The 19,489-nt window shown below is 51.1% G+C and overlaps 1 protein-coding gene and 1 long non-coding RNA gene across 3 annotated transcripts in view; one reads left to right on the plus strand and one right to left on the minus strand.

Annotated features, from left to right (window-relative positions):
- Positions 1-19,489, minus strand: part of WRNIP1 (WRN helicase interacting protein 1) — a 101,582-nt gene that overhangs the window by 32,151 nt on the left and 49,942 nt on the right. The window lies entirely within an intron of this gene.
- Positions 6,150-11,497, plus strand: LOC136794936 (uncharacterized). The gene is made up of 3 exons (XR_010842402.1): positions 6,150-7,097; positions 7,365-7,589; positions 9,801-11,497. It is a non-coding gene; the product is annotated as an uncharacterized lncRNA (long non-coding RNA).

Genomic DNA, 19,489 nt, shown 5'->3' on the forward strand with positions numbered 1-19,489 from the left:
GTAAGGTAGTGGTTCAGTTTCCCCAACACCATTGATTAAAGAGACTATCCTTTCCGTATTGTATATCCTTGGCTCCTTTGTTGTAAGGGAACCATATATGTGTGGGTTTATTCCTGGGCTCTCTATTCTGTCCATTGATCTATGTGTCTGCTTTTATGCCAATGTTATACAGTTTTGATTACCAGAGCTTTGTAATATAGCTTGAAATCAGAAAGTGTGATGACTGGCTCTGCTCTTTCTCAGGGTTTGTTTGGCTATTCAGTGTCTTTTGTGGTTCCTTACAAATTTAGGATTGTTTGTTCTTTTTCCGGGAAAAAGTGCCATTGGGATTTTGATAGGGATTGCATCGAATCTCTAGATTGCTGTGGGTAGTGTGGACATTTTAGCAATATTAATTCTTCCAGTCCATGAGCGTGGAATGGGTTTTCATTTATGTGTCTTCTTCAGTTTCTTTCATCAGTTATAGTTTTCAGTGGACAGGTCTTTTCACCTCTTTGGTGACATTTATTCCTAGGTGTTTTATTCTTTTTAATGCAATTGTAAATGGGACTGTTTTCTTACTTTCTCTTTCTGATAGTCGGTTATTAGTGTTTAGTTCCATTCAGGGACCTTGCTGAGGACTGTAGCTTGGGAGACCGCCTCTCAGAAGCTTCGAGGGAATTTGTCTGAAGAGGGAGGGGAGGAGATGTTCTCTAAACAATTTTTGACTACAGGGAATGCATGCAGCAAGCATACATCTTGGTGAAAGATGAGCAAGTCATGAAGAACAGATATCTCGAGCTAGTGATTTTAGTGCTTTTCTCTGTGTGGGAAGATGCAGGAATCCGGGGTCACTACAGTTCTTCCTGAGGTATGTGTCTATCTAGGGGGCCAGTTTTGCAATGCACAGCGTGCCCAGTCCGTTTTCCTCCTGAGCCCCTCTCAGGTGCACGGTGGTGGGTCGGCCGGGGTGCAGTGTCTGACGATTTAACCCTTGTGGACTTGGTGGCGAGCAAGCTCTCTGTTCTTTGTCTGCACCCTTCTCCCTGCCGCCCGCGGTCCCTAGGCCCCAGCACTGGTCTGCAGACAGGCCCCAGCTGCTCTTCCTAAAACTCCAAGGTGCTCACCTCCATCTTGGTTTAAACTCGGCCTGGCCTTCCAGGTGACAGGATCAAGGGGCCGCACTGGCGTCAGCACATCTGTTGCAGGAAACCATGCAGACTCCCTTCTGGCCATCGCAGGCCAGAAGACACAGAGGCCTGGCTCCCTGGCAGCTTGTACTCACCTACCTGGCCTCACCTGGGGTCTGAGCTCCAGGTCAGGATCTACGGCATCTCGTTTTCATTTTCTTCCCCTTAAACATATAAGGAGAGTTCTGTGTGTGCTCTTTATTCAAACTTCCCCATAAGTTTGTATTCTATGTCTGTGAGTCTGTTTTTCTTTTGTAACTAAGTGTGTGTCCTCTTTTAGATTCCACATGTAAGATTCCACTGAAAAACTACGCACAACCTAAAAGTTGAGAGTTGTGTTTTATTGGGCGGAAATGTTTAGGACTTAAGCCCGGGACGCAGCATCTCAAGTAACCCTGGGAGAACTGTTCCGAAGAGGCAGTGGCGGGAGGGAGGGGGAGTCAGGTTATACAGACGTTTTGCAACGAAGGGCAGGTACTCTGAACATCAGAATATTATTGTAAATTAAAGAAAACCAGCTCTCCCAAGGAAAGGAATGTAGCGCTTTGCCACGTATGGAAAGATGCAAGTGTCTGGGCTCACTGAAATCATTCCTTGGATCTGCACCTCAGCTGTCTGGGGCCAGGATCCCATGTTTTCACAACCTCAGGACCCGCCAGCTCACCGCCTGGGGTGGCTGCATTTGCTGATGACTGTGACATTCCTCGTTTACTGACATGGCAGGAAGTATTCCACTCCTCAAGTGATAGCATAGGATATTGATTTTCTGTGTCAGACTTACGTCACTTAGTGTGATCATCTCTGCGTCCATCTGTGTCGCTGCAAACGATACCAGTTCTCTTTAGTGGCACAGCGTGTTTATGACGTGGCAGCGCTCTGGCCTGCCACCCACGGGTCCCGCTTCCTGCTCTATTGAAATGAACGCCTTTTCAGATTTCTTGGGGCAGCTCGTGTTGTTTACACTTCCAACCCTCTCGAAAGCTTTACTGTACAAATGGGACGGGGTGAGGGGGGGAAGAGAGTCATTGTGTCACCTCCTCCAGCCCTGCTGACATTCGTGTGACCTGGACGCACCCCAGAGGCATACTTGTGTGCGTGTGTGCGTGTGTGTGCGCGCGCGTGTGTGCACGCCTGTGTGTCGTCCCCGCTACTGACTGACCACAGCACCCGGATGCTGGAAAGGATGGAGGCGAGGACGTGAGATGAAGGAAGAGAAAGGCAAGGAGAGACCAGACGTGGCCAACCGCGAGGGACGGACAGCAGTTACAACGTGCAACTGAGATGGACGGGATCCTGCAGCTCAGCCCTTCACCCGTCGGACAGGACGGTCTCACGCATGCGCACACGCAGGCGCGCACGCGCACACCGGCCCAGGTCTGTGCCCGCCTCATCCAGGTGGCAAGGCGCTCACGCTCAGGTAGGTCAATGCACATTCTGCTTGTGTCTCTGTCATCTCTATTTTACTGAATCCTCTCCCTCCTTGGGTCTCTTTAGCTGCTGTCACACAGCTGGTGGGCCCGGTGCTTCCCATTTGACTCTGCCTCTCCGGGCCCAGCCCTTTATTTCCGGAAGCGTCTTCCAGTGTAAGGTGGGGTGGGAGTCCCCCGGGCCCTCAGGCCAGCCTTCCAGGTGCTGCAGCACCCTCTCCCCAACCCGGTACAGGCCCCGCTCACCCTGAGCAGCCAGGGGCTCCAGAGAGGCTCAGTGACCCGAGGGCGCCCAGGAACTGACCGCGTGCCGGCGGGCACAGCCGCGCAGACAGTGCCGCCATTGTGCTCTCTTGGTTGACATTTACACACACTGTTGCAAAACTTAAAACAATTTGCACTGGTTTGCGCTGCGGTTATGTATTTAGAGAGTGGCCTCTACACTTTATTTTTCTAATGTGAGACACTCCCTCTCAAACTATTTTAGGAGGAAGCATAAAATAAAACATTGAACAGCGGAGATGCTCTGGTTGAAACAGTTGTGCCCCAGCCCCCCAAGTCGTACCCGTCCAGCTCTGCTTTCCTCCCATGCTGCCCCCAGAGATGCAGAAGGCCCTCCCCAGGCTTAAAGGAGCAGCTCCAAAACTGCAGTGCCAAGCGCCTTGCTGTCCACTGGGAAACTGGAAGAAAGACCAGACGATGAATCATCTGCTTATGAAAATGAATCTATAACGGTTTGGAAGTTCCTCAAAAAATTAAACACAGAAGTACCCTGTGAGTCACAATTCCACTTCTGGGTATGTACCCAGAAGAAGTAAAAGCAGGGTCTTAAAGAGATATCTGTGCACCCGTGTTCATAGCAGCGTTAGTCGCAACAGCCAAGAGGTGGAAGCCACCCATGTGTCCTTCAAACGATGAATGGGTAAACAAAATGTAGTCTACACATACAGTGGAAACTCACTCAGCCTTAAGAAAAGGAAGGTAGGGCTTCCCTGGCGGCGCAGCGGTTGAGAGTCCGCCTGCCGATGCAGGGGACGCGGGTTCGAGCCCCGGTCCGGGAGGATCCCACGTGCCGCGGAGCGGCTGGGCCCGTGAGCCGTGGCCGCTGAGCCTGCGCGTCCGGAGCCTGTGCTCCGCACCGGGAGAGGCCGCAGCGGTGAGAGGCCCGCGGACCGCAAAAACAAAACAAAACACAAAAACCCCACAAAGACTCCAAGGCATAACTCTCCTCCAGCTTTAATCTGGGAAGGAAACGCGAACGTTAGGTAAGCCTACGCACACACCTACCTATTACGCTCGCCGCCCGCCTCCTCCCCGGGCCGCGGAGCGCTTAGGCACTGAGTTCTGGTTCAAGACAACCCACAGACTTCTTTTTCTTTGTGTCAATACAGCAAGACTCTTCCCCAGTTCTGGGTTTTTCCCTGTCCTACGGACGCAAGAGTGAAACAGCTAGAAAACACCCGAGACAAGCAGAGATTTGAAAAAGAACGATTTGCCCTAAACTCATTTAAAATGTTTTTTTAATTTCAAGAGTTCTCATAGCCAATTGCTGTATTTATATTCGTGTCATACGCATTACTGTGAGTCAGAGGATGGTCTGACAGAGGACAGACGAAGGTCACAGCTCAGGACTCTGACTGAGGAAGAGGAGGGCGTCGGGGAGCCCCGGAACAGTAAGGACGGGGTGCAGCTTCTGGCGTCCCTGTCTGCCCGCACACACCAACTAACCGCCTGCCCGCGAGTTAGCGTCCAGCGTCGGGGAGCCCTGCCGTGTTCTACGCGTCCACGAGGAAGGAAGAAAGGAGAGGGGGCTTCTACTTGCATTTCGAGGCTCCTTCCCTGCACTGCGCTCTCCCCAGTCCCCTCCTTGAGACACCCCCTCCCCTGCCCCCCAGACCTCCCAGGCCAATCCCAGGGGACCTTCCTTGTGGGCGTCTCCTGCCACCTGGAGTGCAGGTGAGTGCTTCTCGCAGTGACAACTCTAGCTCTAGTCCCAGCCTCTCCTAAACAGCCATGGCAGATCTCATCCGCGCTCCCATAAGGGGACTGCCTCCGATCCCAGGAGGGGAGGCAGGGGAATCGGCAGGCCCGCCCGCTGCAGCCTCCTGTGCAGTGATGAGCTGGGCCTGGCTCCTGCAAGCCAGCTGTTAAACATGTGGTAAAACCTCAGGTCAGCCGTGGTGAGAGCTCATTTACACCCGGAGCCAGCAAGCACGGATCGGGCATCCGCCCCGGCCCACACTCCCACCTGCTCTGGTTTTGCGGAGCCAGTTTGCCCTGGAGCCTGCAGCCCCTCCTGCAAGTTTCCTCCCTCCTCTCAGCTCTCGGCCTTTCCTCTCCTCCGACACGGATGCGGGCAGCCTCTGTGCGCCAAGACCCGAGGAACCTTCCCTCCCATCCAGATAATGTCCCCAGGGACAGAAGATGGATTTAACCAAGGACAGAAAAACAGAGCTCTCAATATGAAAATGCTTTTCGTTTTTTCTCCTTCTCCTCCCAATAAAAGATACATAGGGGACGTGAAGTCCTTTCAGCGATAGATTAACAGTGGAGAGATTTTGAAATGCTATTTATTTTTCCTGTCAAAATCTTCCCCGTCAAAAAAAAAAAAAAAATCTTCCCCGTCTTATTATTTTAAGAAAGTATGATTGTACCTGAAAAGTATTTCCCTATCCGGTCGAATGGTAAGGATCCTGCCAGATAAGGGAAAAACAAGGCCCCTCAAAGGAAGCATTTTTCGGGAATTTTCCAGCACTGTCCAGAAGGGAGGAGGTTTAAGTGTTTTTCAAAGTACCTGTTTCATGATCTGACAGGCCCAAGAGAAATAACAGAATTGTGTTGCTGGCCTGGAAATCTGGCAAGCGCACACAAACAGGCCTCGGTAACTGGGTCACAGCACCAGCCCCCAGGAGACCACAGCCAAGGTCAGTCCCTCCTTCCCTTGTAACGTCCAGTGAGGCTGACATGTCACACCGGCAGCCTTTCCTGTGTCGTTTACAGGTACTGTTAGCAAATCACAGCTCTGCGGGCACTCGGACAGGATTTCTCAGCAGCCTATGAAGCACGCGCCACGCACAAAGGTTTCCGTAACCTTGAAGACCTTTTTTCCCCTCTTAACACGTTTCTTCCATGAGCGCTTCCCCAAGTCGGGCTGCGTCGGGTCATAATGAAGACTCATTAACTCAATTAGCAGAGGAGTCTCGGCCCCTCCCATGTGCCCGGCGCTGGGCACCCAGCTGGGGACGTGACCTGTGACCCGAGGTGGCTCTCAGTCGGATGAGAGGCACGCTCGGAGGTGCTGTGTCTATAGATGTTACGAGAAATCAGATGGCGGCAGCCACACCCAGACACCCCAAGAAAATCCCCGCCAGACACTTAACTCCAGAGGGACTTTTCTGGAGGATCTTCTGTCTTCCGCACTAGACGGCCCACCTGAGGACAGCCTAACTCTCCTTGACTCGCTTTGGTGTCCACAGCATCAACCACAGTGTCTGAAACGTATTTGTTAAATGACAGAGGGGACTGGGGGGGGGGAGGATGTGATTATCAAAAAGCGCCATAGCTCTCCAGTGGGAAAGGGAGCGCTTCCCGGTAACCTAAGAGAACAGGCAGCAAGGAAGGTCCTCTGCGAATGGCCCGGAGGTTTCGGGTGGATGCCTCTCAAGGAGGGGCTTGGGGAGGGCACATCAGGAAGGGCACCCAATACACCGAAACCGAGAGATAAGTGCCCCGCGATTCCTTGGTTTCCGATGTAAAGCGCGTGGCGGTCGGCCGCCCTCCTCGGCGCAGCTCCCGCTTCCAAATAGTTTAGCTTCCGTAGAAGAAAGAGGAGGTGGAGGGGAGGAGGAGCCATGTGACCGAGAAGGTGGCGGGTGGTTCCCCGTGTCCCGATGTTCCTCAACATTGAAAGAAAGATCGGGCTGGTGTTGAGCAATGAAACATCAATTCGCCAGGAGATTCCTGGGATCACCAGTGCTTGGCCGGGAAGACCCAGCCAACCAAAGGGTCCGGCATCAGCCCCAGTGAGATCAGGCCCAGAGCAGGTGACCTCCACGGGGTGGCACCAAGAGCCATGAGCAAGGAGGGGTCTGAGTCCCGCAGAAGAATGCTTGGCAGTGCTGACCAGTCAGAGGGCCGGGAGCCCCCCATCGGCTCGCTAATCTCACAACAGCACCACCCCGTGTACGCCACGGCAAAACTGTTGTGACTTCAAGTATTGCCTTATGGAGGGGCTTTTCTGGACTAAGGAATTTCATAGAAGCTGTGCAGATTTAAAGCTTCAGTTTCATGAAGAGATTTTTATTTACAAAGACTGTTCTGTCAGAGTGTGGATTTCTGAGACACAGGAGAGGGCCAGGCTGGACTTGGAGAGACCAACTAAGAAGCAGTTCAGATGATCGTGGAGAAGATACAGTGAGACTCTGAAGCCAGGCAGTAGCAGTGCAGCTCAGAAGGGGGCACATTTAAGACATCTTGGCGGGGAACCTGCCCAGCAACTGAGGTAAGACTGGGGGGGACCCAGGGTGGCCCTCCTACAGCACGGTGGGGGACAGGGAGTCAAGGGGGAGATGCAGGTTTGGGTGCAGGAGGGTGGACATATTGGGATTGACACCAGGGAGACAGGAACAATAAAAAGAGAGAGAGAAGACATAGTTCAGAAACAATATTAAAATTCCAAATTGTAGTTGCAGATGTGTATCTCTAAGTACATGTTTAAGGCAGTAGAGTATTACTTCATTCTCTTCTCTTCTCTTGTTTTCCTTCTCAGGAATGCGTGAACACAGCTTCCTGACATAACTCCATGTATTTGCTCCGCAGAGCCAGTCGGCAGTTCTAAGAAAACACTGCGTGTTGCGTTTGTTAAGTTCATGGAGAAACGATGGGGGCCTTGGTGACCTTCTCCACCTCTGTTAACAGAAAATACCACCGCCGGCTCGGAGCATCGCCCACTTATCCCCAAAGAGCAACCTCCAAACAGACCCCCGTACTGAAGGTTTGGTGGGTTCCTACGTGAAAAGGGGGTTGATTTAATTGTCCAGCTCAGCGTTTCTCAACAGCAGCACTATTGACATTTGGAGCCGGATGACCGTTCCTCGAAGGGGCCGCCCTGTGCACTGTAGACAGAGGCAGGAGATAGATGGGCCCCAAGCTAGGCATTTATCACTGGCCTCCCGTTTACATTTCATGGGGCGGGAAAAAGTGGGTTCAGGACGGACACTTACAACTAGCCATCTGTTTGCATTTCCTGAGGCAGGAGATAGATGGGCTCCGGCTTAGACATTTACAATCAGCCCCCTGTTTGCTCTCCGAAATGGAAGTAACAACAGAAACAGGGTAGATAGCCAGGCTTTGTCTCCTGCAGGAGCAGAGAGGGGCTAAGCCTTGCCTGAGTCATAGATCCACAGGTCACATATTTCCCATCCTTGGGGCAAGGGAGATGCCGCACATGCACAGAAAGGCTCCTTGGGGCTCAAAAAGGAGGGCGCACCACCCCAGAACAGGTGATGCTAAGGCCGTCCCATAGGCCTCTGGGCTCAACTCCCATCTTGGAAAGAAGTTGGGCACGCATATGCTGGGGAGGGTCCCAGGGCAGGGCAGGTGTGGAAAAAGAAACCAGGTAACTGGCCAGAGGTGAACAGAGACCCGGAAGAAGTGCCCTATGTGAATGACTTCACCGCCTCTTTCCTGGGCTCCTCCTCACTAGGCGGGACGCCCACACCCTTTCTCTCCGGGTGTGCATCTCTGCCCTGCTTCTGTCTGAACGAAACAAACTGTTTCTCTGTGTGCTCTCCCACCTGTTGTGCTATGTCTCTAATCATAAACTCTGTACCCGTTTTTGCAGTTTTTGCCTCCGTCAGAAACGCCTTTTTCACTGGGGGCAGGAGCCAGGGGTGGTGGCTCGGATTCCGGTTTTCATCCAGGCTCCCCTGGTTCAATTCCTGGGCAGGGAATCAAGATGTCGCTTCACACCACCACTCACTGCTGCCTCTGCGAGACCAGGCCGTTTAGCATCTGCCCACTAGATGCCACTTGCACCTCCCTGAATTATGACAACCGAAAATGCCTCCAGAGATTGCCACTAGCCTTTGGGGGTGGGGGGACGACGGTGGCCCCCAGCTGAGACCCTGTGTAGCAGACTTATTCAGGCCAGGAAAGCTTGATAGCAGGAGACAGAGAGAGAGAAAAAGAAGTCTTTGGGATTGAATCTACCGTGGCCCAGGGGATACAGGAAAGAGCATGAATAAAAATAAAAATGTTTCACCAGCAATTTTACAGAAGTTCCCCAGACCCAACTGTGATTATGTGTCAAGTCAGAATGAGAATTCAGGTTGTCCCTGTATCCCACACTCCCGGATCCGACACCAGCCCAGAGACTATGTCCTCCAGCGAGCCGGAAGGAACCCCACTTGGGATCCATGGATGCACTTCCGGGGAGAGTGCACACACTCCTGATATTATTGTTATTATTAATTATATTAGATATTAATTATCTATATCATATCGATCATATGTTAAATATATTAACGTTGTACAGACGGCAATGTTCCAGGACACTTTCACCACATCGTCAAAGAAACCTGAAACAGAAAGACGCCAAGGACCACTTCCCTAAAGTATGATCCACTACTTCCTTTGCACATAAGGTCACATAACCTTTCAGAGCAATGAAATATATTCCCCCTGAATAATTCCAGAAGATGTAAGGTCCGCTTGTGTTGTGTTCTTCTTTCGCTATGCATAATCACACACACAAAATGACCCATTTTTCAAACAGTTCACTTAGACAGCTGCATTTCAGTTTTAAGTACACTTTTCGCCAAAGTTTAAAATAAAACAAGGTTGAAATCCTTGGCCTTTTTGTGAGACAGAATTGTAGTCTTACCTTCCTTATCAGAGATGCAATTTTGCTACGTAATACATGGAGGTTCTGGTCCAGAGAAGGTAACCTGTGACTTGATTTCTCCCGTGACACGGGGAAGTGCACTGTCCTCCACAGCTCAGTTTTCCACCCAAGGCTGCCCTTTCTTCGTCACCGCGGAGCCCCTCCTGCCACCTGCAGGCCCCACTGGCTCTCGGGAGCTGGTGTGAAGGTGTGAAGAGATCAGCCCTGTGGCATCACGGGAAGAAATGTCCCTGGTTCTTCCCGCGTGACGGCCACACACCTCGGGGCCATCTGGGCAGCCGTGTCTCCTTTTGTTCCCAGGAAGCCCACGGCCAGGGCAGAGGAGAGACTCAGCGGCGGGGAAAGCAAGTTTCCTGAGTGGTGCCCTCTACCCGGCGTTCTTCAGAAACTGATGGCAAAAGCACCGCTCGCCCATCACACAGGCAGGCCAGTGATCCCGAGGACCATGAGGGAAGGTCTGGAGCGTGCCGTGCTGTGGTCACCTGGCCGTCAGCACCCCTGCCAGTGGACACTGGGTGTGGTCAGCAGAATAAGGGCCCCTCAGAGATGTCCACGTCCTCATCCCCCAAACCTGTGACTGGATCACCTTACATGGCAAGAGGGCCTTTGCGGATGTGGTCACAGGTCAAGGATCTGGAGAGGGGGAGGTGGTCCTGCATTGTCGGGGGGGCTTGATGTACTCGCGGAGTCCTTAGGAGAGAGAAGCAGGAGGGTCAGAGGCAGAGAAGGGGATGTGGGGACAGAAGGAAAGGTCAGAGGGACGTGAGTACGTCAAGCAGCCTCTAAAAGGCGGAAAAGGCAAGGAAATGGGTTCTCCTGCCCTGGAGCCTCCAGAAGGAGGCTGTTCTGAATGTCTGAGCTCCAGGATTGTAAGATAATACACTTTGGTGGTTTTCAGCCAGGAAGTTTGCAGTAATTTGTGACAGGAAGCTAATATAGCTGTTCATTCACAAGCAGCCAATCCTAGCCGCCTGGGCTCATGGCTGGTGACCCCGGGCAACAGGACACCTGTGGACTGGAGACCCCCTGCCCCATACAGCACTCCTCTGTGCCGGCGCCATACATGCTCATCTCTTGGACCCCTATAAGCACACACTGGGGGCGGTACTGGGGCGACCCTGCTTTAGCTACGGGGAGATGTCACCAATGAACCTGCCGTGTGCTTCCAGAGCCCAAAGCATGACATAAAACCCACGCGTGGCTGGCTTGCCTTCACTTTGGTGTCTGGATTAGCATCATCAAGAGTGTTCTACGAATAAAGAACATACAGCTCTCTGCACATAAAAACTACATTTCAATCCCCATGTCATCAGCTGGGCATATTTCATCAAACCTGCAGGGTAGGTTTGAGCCAGTCCGACCTAAAATGGGGCTACAAGGAAAAGATAAACTTTACTTTGAATCTGGGGGACCCCGAAGAGACAAACGTGGCTGAAACTGGGCGGGGTGGCCTCCGGGGGCACCTGGCAGGGAGGACAAAAGCCAAGCTCGAATCTGCAGCCCTGGGGAGGGCGCTTCCTCTAGAGGTGCTGACTGGGGCCAGCCGCCGGCACTCTCCTGGCAGCTCTGATGCATGCGCCCAGGTGAAAGAAGCAGCAGGACCCCCATCCTATGTACCCTGGAGAACAGGCCAAGGGGAAAAGGAGCCCCGAAAGAAGCTCTGTTACTAAATCAAAAGTTATTACACTCTCTCACTTCGTCCCAGCTTACCCTTCCCCCTCCCCATATCCTCAAGGCCGTGCTCTAGTAGGTTTGCGTTTTATTCCCGTCCTATCCCTAGGCTCTTCATGACATTTTTTTTTCTTAGATTCCATATATATGTGTTAGAATTCGGTATTTGTTTTTCTCCTTCTGACTTACTTCACTCTGTATGACAGATTCCAGGTCCATCCACCTCACTACAAATAACTCAGTTTCGTTTCTTTTTATGGCTGAGTAATATTCCATTGTATATACGTGCCACATCTTCTTTATCCATTCATCTGTTGATGGACACTTGGACATATATACACTACCAAACGTAGGGTGGGTAGCTAGTGAGAAACAGCCACGTAGCACAGGGAGATCAGCTCTGTGTTTTGTGACCGCCTAGAGGGGTGGGATAGGGAGGGTGGGAGGGAGATGCAAGAGGGAGGGGATATGGGAACATATGTGTGTATATGTATAACTGATTCACTTTGTTATACAGCAGAAACTAACACACCACTGTAAAGCGATTATACTCCAATAAAGATGTTAAAAAAAAGTTATTACAGTTTACTCTTGGTTATTATAAGCTTAACAAGTTACTGTAAGTCCAGCGCTAATGTTTATTTCCATTATGCCTTAATAAGAGTGAGGTGGTGTTTTGACTGGGCTACAACTTGATCAAATATTGAAGTTCACCAATGCACTCCTGTTTCCATGAGTCACCTTGCTTTTGAGGACATTTTGGGAAATGAAGAGACCAATCATCTATAATCCCATAAACCTACAAGCTATTTTTCTCTATTATTTTATCCTTTTTTATATGCAGATACATATTTTTAGCTCATAGTTTTAAAGACAGGTAAGAAATATATGTTCCAATTTGGGAATTTAGAAGATAAGCCAAACAAAGTTACTGGAAACTCCACCCAGAGATAAGGATCATCATACACAGATTCATTTATTTTTTATTTTTTTAGATTGTGGTAAAACACACAGAACAAAATTTATCATCTTAACCATTTTAAGCATACAGTTTGAGACACTGTAACATTAAGTACATTCACGCTGCTGTGCAACCATCACCTCCAACCTCTCCAGAACTCTTTCCAGCCTGCGAAACTTAAAATCTGTCCCCATTAAAAACTAACTCCCGGGACTTCCCTGGTGGTGCAGTGGTTGAGAGTCCGCCTGCCAGTGCAGGGGACACGGGTTCGAGCCCCGGTCCGGGAAGATCCCACATGCCGCAGAGCAACTAAGTCCATGCGCCACAACTACTGAGCCTGCGCTCTAGAGCCCGCGAGCCACAGCTACTGAGCCCGCAAGCCACAACTACTGAGCCCACGAGCCACAACTACCGAGCCCATGCGCCTAGAGCCCGTGCTCCACAACAACAGAAGCCACTGCAATGAGAAGCCCGTGCACCACAATAAAGAGGAGCCCCCGCTCGCCGCAACTAGAGAAAGCCCGCGTGCGGCAATGAAGACCCAATGCAGCCAAAAGTAAATAAATACATTTACTTTAAAAAAAAAAAAACCTTACTCCCCATTTCCCTTTCCCCAGCCCCTGGAAACCAGCCTGGACTTTCTGTCTCTGGATGTGACCACTCTACATACTAACATAAGTGGAATCACACAGTATTTGTCCTTTTGTGACCAGCTTATCTCACTGAGCACCGTGTCCTCAAGGTTCATCCGCGTTACAGGCGGTGTCAGCTTTACCTTCCTGTGATTTTTAATGCTTTTAACTGCATCCTTTTGGGGGGGGGGTAAATTTTAGAGGTAAGTTTGCCTCCATTTAGGGTGCACTTAAACTTTCCTCGGGATGCAAGGTTTTAAAATAGTTCCTTTTCTGAACCATTCTTGTCCTTTTCATTCTTTCCTGTGATTCACCTTCAAACAAGAGAGATCTACTGAGGCAGGTAAGCCACCTCTTTCACCCACGTGTGTTCTGTTTTCTCTCTCCCCCCCCCTTTCTCTCTGTATCTTCCCCTAATGCCACATGGTGTTGTGGAGGCTTCCACAGTCACTGGAGGCTTCCAGTTATAAGATGAGTAAGTGCTGCTGGTGTGATGTACAACCTGATAAATATCATGAACCCTCCTGTATGTTACCTATGAAAGTTGTTAAGAGGGTAAATCCTAAGAGTTCTCATCACAAGGAAAAATATATGAGATCGTGGATGTCCACTAAACTCATTGTGATAATCATTTCACGATGTATGTTAAGTCAAATCATGATGTTGTACCCCTTAAACTTACACAGTGCTGTATGTCAATTAGATCCCAATAAAATTGGAAGAAAAAAAATGAAATACAATTACGAAATTTAAAAAAATCAACATGGAATTGATACCAGCTTATACAAAGAACTCCTACAAATCAAAGAGAGTAAGGCAGTACATTTGTAGGCAGAGAAATACAAATGAAATACCTTGAGAGACTGCTCTAGGTGCATTGTTGGATGATTGGTGCCAGAAAGTTGGACACAACCTGGTGAAAGCCAGAAAGTAGGGGACTAGCACTTCTGGAACACGAGCTGAGACACCCACATAAGAAGTAATCTGTCAGTGTCCTCAGTGGGCGTCTGTCTCAGGATCTGGGTGGCTCCCTTCTGGGTCTGTGGCCCAGTGATGTCATGGCCAAGTCCCTGAAGGCACATGGACTGGGATCTTCACTGTGGCCTCATGTGTAGAACAAGGAGCTGGAAGCCACCTAAGCGCCCATGTCAGAGGGGAACAGATCATGAAAATGTGGGGCGCGCTTTGGAATAACTACGTAGGAGTCGGAAACTAAAGTGCGGGCTAGGTGTACGTTCAGTCTGGTGGATAGATGATGAGTGAAAAAAGAGGTAGAAGGAGGCATATAATCCAATTCCTTTTACATAAATTAAAAACATCTGCAACATTATATATTATACAAGGATACACACCTATTGCGTTTCTTCTACTATTGGGGAGAACTTTTTCATAAATTTTCTTATGATGTTTTATTAATGAACAATTTTTTTTCCTGTAGTAAAACCTAGGTTTTTCCTTAGTGATTTTGACTCTGCTTTCTGCTTTCAGTCTTAGAATTACTTTCCCATTGAGAAACCAATTAGTCACCTATTTTTTCTCCTGTGTTTTTACTTTTTAAATGGATTTAACTGTTTAATCTATCTGTAACTTGTTTTTGTGTTGTTGACATTCAGGAGAAAATATAATTTGATTTATTTACAAACAGTCAATTCTCAACATTATTTGTAAAATGATACGTTTCCCTCAGCCACCTGTTTTTTTCATCTTTATTCTTCCAGGTGAACTTTAGAATAATTTTTCAATACCGAAAATAATTTTTTTTAACTTTGGGATTATTTTTTTTGGAGGGATTAGTAAGACATTCGCATATAAAAATTATGTGAGTAAATTAATCTATATACAATATTTAGTCTTCTCAGGAAAATGACAAGAGGGGTCTCTATTTGTTCAAATCCTTTATTGTAGGTCTCTGTCTAGGTTTTATTGTTTTATATTAAGTCCCACACAGTTTGGGTTTTATGTTGTTGTTGTTATGGTTACTTCTAAATTTTTATTGTAATTATAACAGTTGTAAACATTTTCCTCACCTGGTTATGGATGGAATATAAGTAAAAAAATGAACTTATATAATTAAAGAGATACAGTGTTCCTCTCTACCACTACTAAACACACTTCTGACACCAGTTGTGTGGGCTTTCCCACACCTGGTAGTTCTCTAATTTACAGGGACACTGACTGGGCGTCCTACAATTTAACTCAGTTCCATCACTAACTGCCTGGAGTTTGCTCAGAGCTCAGAATTTAAGTGTTCAGTCCCGTAAGACTGCCCCCCTCCCCCCGCTTCAGATGCCGATTTTAAGTCCCAGGTGTTACTAGTTGAACAATAGCCTGGCGGATGGTGGGGGCTGCGCTTCTCACAGCTGGAGGGCGCGGGTTACGGCGGAGAAACCTGACCAACACTGCCTCGGCCAGGCGAGCAGCGCCGACATCAATTTCACGAAAAGTAAATGTTTTTCTCTGCAAAATACTCAGCGAAGAGAAGGGAAAGACAAGCTACCGACTGGGAGAAAATACTTGCAAACGGCATCATCTGACAAACGACTCGTATCTAGAATGTACGAAGAACATTCAAAAGCCGACAGCAAAACAAAAAATCCAACTAGAAAAATGAGCAAAAGACAGTATCGTTGGAGAGGCCTTACAGATGGCAACTAAACACAAGAAAAGACATTCAACATCATTAGCCATCAGGCAAATTAGAACTACGAGGCGATGTCACTCCACGTCCGCTGAAATGACCCAGATGGAAAAGAGTGATGACCCCAAAGGCTGGCAAGGATTTGGAGAAACTGCATGGCTCAGACATTCCCGGTGAGGATGTAAACTGGTAACAGCCACTCTAGAAAGAGTTGGGTATTTTCTTAAAAACGAAACCTGCACTTACTATATGACCGACAACTGCAGCTTGACATTTACCCCAGAGAAAAGAAAACCTTTGTTCACAAATAAACCCGTATATGAATGATTATAGCAGCTGTACTTGTGTTTGTTTGCAAAGCACCTAAATGTCCTCAATGGATGAACGGTTTAGAAAGTTGTGGTGCCTTCATACCACGGAAGATCACTGAGCAATAAGAAGGGAGCCAGGCAACAACTTGGGTGCATCTCAAGGGAAGCGTGTGCTGAGTGAGAGAAGCCCACCTGCAAATGCTACGTACCGTGCAATTCTGTTTACATAATATTCCTGAAATGAGAAAATTATGGAGATAGAGAACAGATGGGTGGTTGCCAGGGGTTGAGAGGTGGGGAGAGGGGGTTTGGGGTGGGTATATATGGGGACGAGAGATCTTGGTGGTGAAGGAAACGTTCTGTACCTTGACTGCACAAATCTGCACGTGTGATCAAGTCACCTAGAACCACGCACTGTTGGGGAAATATAACTAAAAACAAAATCTCCTACCAAGCCAGAAAACCTCTCCACAAGGGTAGAAGAGAAAGGAAAGAGTTTCACGATTGAACCAGAATGGGGCGTGCGAGGCAGGCCATCTGCTAAGAGGTCACAAGGATAGAAAGAAACCTCACCTTTTAATATAATAACCAGGCAGGTGCAAGCCATTACACGTATGTTTTCAAGATAAACCATAACTAGTCCTCAAGCAAGAGGACGTGACAGCGCCATTTATGACACATAATTCATCACCTGGTGATTGGAGTGACCCTCTGGGTTAATTGGCTTCCTCCAAAGGGAAAATCAACTTTATGACAGGAAGTAGCTTTGCAACCTCTGACGTGGGGCTCCTGCAGAAACCGGTCAGGGGAGTGGGGAGAGAGCCGCAGGGAGGGTCAGAGGGCACAGCCTCAGCCCACACCTCCCGTCTCAGCCCCCCACCTTTCCAGCAGAAGCGGTTACGTTCCCCCCCCCTCTTCTCTGGCCAGGGGCCGCCCTTCCGTCCCCCAGTGCCCGGCTGTCCGTCGGGCAGGACAGTTCACCCCCTTCACGCCCCACCCACTCCCCTCAGCACCAGCGGGGCCCACCCCCAGGCCGCCTCCTCTGAAAGCACCCCTTTCTCGACCCTGCCCTTTGGGGTTCCTCCCCAGCGCTGCCTCCCGCGTCCCAAGCAACTCCACGGAGGGTCTCGGCGGGCGCCTCCCAGGCTCTTGTCTTGGAGAGGTTCCGTGGGGGCCTTGCGGGGGCTCCTGGACGCGGGTGGAGGGCCCGCTCTGCCGGGGTGGGCTCCTGGGCAGGGCCCTCAGGGAGCCTGTGCCCGGGGGGCCAACACGTCATCGTGAGGGAGGGACGGAGGCCTCGCTGTGTGGAGGAGATGTGCGCTCTGATGGCACGTGGACGGGCTGGGGAAGTAGCCTCCGGCCCGCAGCGAGAACTCGCGCCTCTTGCTTTGCCCCCAGAGGGGTGGGCAGCCTCGGGCCACAGCCTCCGAGGTCCTCGGTCAAAGGCGCGGGCTGATGCGGTGGCGGCCGAGGACCTCTGCAGGCCTGGGTGGGCTTCCCAGTGATGCTGTCGTGCGCTCTCAGCCCCTCCCGTCGGCAGCGCCCGTCGGACCGGGGCGGTTGCAGCCACAGGACGAGCTGAGTGATCGGAGGCTGAGCTGCGATGTCATAAACATACTTTCGGCCTTTGTTGCCTGTTCGGGACACAGAGCTTCAGGAGCCTGTGCAATTTCCCGAGTGGTGAGAGTGTCTTCGGTTACTCGTAAGGAGCCTCTCTCAGCCAGACTGACTGACGCTAACAACGTGACTCCCGGCGGCCTCCGGACGGTTCCAGAGGAAGGGCTGGGGCCGCAGCGGGGAGCCGGCGCCCTTACAGGCTGGGACTCTGACAGGCCGCCGCCGCTCTCTGCGGAGGGGAGGGGCTGGAGATCGAGTTCACCGTGTGGCCGATGCCTTAGGCAATCATACCTTGATTGAAAAAGACAAAGAACCCCCCCCCCCCCCGCAGCCCGGAACAATAAGATCTGGAGCGTTTCCGGGCTGGGGAGCGCGGCGGGGCTCCGGGAGGCTGTGTGCCCGGGGCGGGCGCGGCGGCTCCACGCTGCACCCCCCTCCCAAGCCGGCGGCAGTGAGCAGAGCGCCTTCCTGGGCTCTGTGAGCCGCCCCGGGGAATCGCGGAGGCTGCGGAGGGGGCGAACCTGTAGCCGGTCGGCCAGGAGCACAGCCGGTCCCGGGGACTCGCGGCCGGTGTCGCAGCGAGAGGGCATCTCGCGGGGCTGAGCCCCGGCCCGCGGGCCCCGCGCTCACCCCGGGAGCTGGTGCCACGGCGAGCTGAGCCGCAGGACACCCTTGGGCGCTGCAAAAGCAAACAGGTGACCAGGTGCCTTCCGGCCGGAGACGCTCCCCTCGCACAGACGAGCTGTGGGTGCGAAAAGCTTTGAAATGGCATCTTCCCGAGCGCCACGGGAAGTAAGGCAATGAAAGAAGGGGTTCCCGTGAAGGAGGCGTCGGAAGGGGGCAGGGAGCACGGGGTTGGGCTCAGGCCCAGGCCACCCCGTCAGGCGGCCTCGCGGAGCCCCGCCCGGGGCCCCCACCCAGGAGCCAGAGGCTCGCGGTCCCGGGGGGTGAGTGCCTGTCTCGCCACTTGTGCTGAATGGCCGGGATTTGGGGCGGTTGCGATTCCTGGGAAGCGCGCCCTCCTTAGGGTCACATCTTCTGTCGCCGCGCCCTAAACACTCCTATTTGCGCTAAGTCTGCACGACAACATCCCGTTCTTGCGGCTGCGTCGCACTATCTTTTGGGCACCGCTGCAGTCCTTCCGGGCCTTACCTGTATTGATCCCAGCGTCCAGGGACGTCTCACTGAATCCACCCCCGACCTTAGGAGGCTGCCCTTATCATCCTCAGTCTATAGACGACGCAGCTGGGACCCTGAGGGTGTGAGACGCTTGCCTCAAGGACAAACAGGCCGCGCTGCGCTCCAACTCAGGCCCCGGCGCACGGGGCTTCCTTACAGGCAGTTATGCTGAGTCGCCTTCGTCGTCCTGATGGTGTCCTCCCTGCCCATTTCAGAGTCTTACTCCCTTTGGATTAAGCCGGTCCAATTCCTTCCAGCATCCCCCACAGAGCCTCACCCTCGGCCCCTCTGCGTATCTGTGGCGCGCACATCTCAGGTGGGTCAGGTCGGAGCACGGGGCGGTGAAACCCCCCCCTCGCCGAACGTGGACCGCCTGCTTCTATTAATACTAAGACCTTTGTAAGCGTCTTGGTGAATATTGAGTTCGTGGTCAGTTAAAATTTCACAACTTGTTTCACGTGAACTGCTACTCAAACAGGCCCTTCGCCTCTGGTATCTGCAAACCTGATTTCTTAACATCTAAACTGAAAACGTCTACATTCTCTTTAAGACATTCTTCATGATGGTTGGAGATGACGTTTCAGCCAGTGGAGCCCCTTTAAACCTCAGTTCTGTCACCGCCCGCAACAGAGCTGTGCTTTTTGCAAATTTACTGTCCGTGTCCTTCTGTGCCTCCATTGAAGTGGCTTGTGGCAGGGAGAAACAGGACCATGCCAAGGCCACAGCCCCGTGGCCCACCTCAAGTGAGCCACACGCTGGGTCATTTCTACCACCAGCTAACAATTCTTTCCTATCGTCCTGCCCTCCGGGTGATAATGAGAGGCTCTGGTAAATGCCTTTCTCGGTTCTGAGCGCCCAGGGCAGACTTTCCATGCTGTTCTCTTGTGTATCATTTTCTCACTTATGTTACGTGTGTACTGGGACTTGAACTTGTCTTCTTTGGGCTCCACTTCTCTCTATTTATTTTGTACTTACTTCTT

This window comes from Kogia breviceps, chromosome 10 (assembly GCF_026419965.1).
Source record: "Kogia breviceps isolate mKogBre1 chromosome 10, mKogBre1 haplotype 1, whole genome shotgun sequence".
NCBI classification, from domain to species: Eukaryota; Metazoa; Chordata; class Mammalia; order Artiodactyla; family Physeteridae; genus Kogia; species Kogia breviceps.